The sequence below is a fragment of the Arachis duranensis genome, chromosome 3 (assembly GCF_000817695.3).
Source record: "Arachis duranensis cultivar V14167 chromosome 3, aradu.V14167.gnm2.J7QH, whole genome shotgun sequence".
Classification (NCBI taxonomy): domain Eukaryota; kingdom Viridiplantae; phylum Streptophyta; class Magnoliopsida; order Fabales; family Fabaceae; genus Arachis; species Arachis duranensis.
The window spans coordinates 57,670,607-57,671,062 of record NC_029774.3 but is presented as its reverse complement, the minus strand read 5'-3'; positions in this window follow the sequence as shown (position 1 = coordinate 57,671,062).

Genomic DNA, 456 nt, shown 5'->3' with positions numbered 1-456 from the left:
GCATCAAGACCACTTCTATGAAGTTGTGGCCTTGAAGAAGGTGATCCCCGAGGTCCCTTTCAAACTCAAAAAGAGTGAATATCCGGAGATCCGACATGAGATCCAAAGAAGACGTTGGGAAGTTCTTACCAACCCCATTCAACAAGTCGGAATCTTAATGGTTCAAGAGTTCTATGCCAATGCATGGATCACCAAGAACCATGATCAAAGTGTGAACCCGGACCCAAAGAATTGGCTTACTATGGTTCGGGGGAAATACTTGGATTTTAGTCCGGAAAATGTAAGGCTGGCATTCAACTTGCCCATGATGCAAGGAGATGAACACCCTTACACTAGAAGGGTCAACTTTGATCAAAAGTTAGACCAAGTCCTCATAGACATTTGTGAAGAGGGCGCCCAATGGAAGAGAGATTCAAGAGGAAAGCTGGTTCAATTGAGAAGGCATGACCTCAAGCC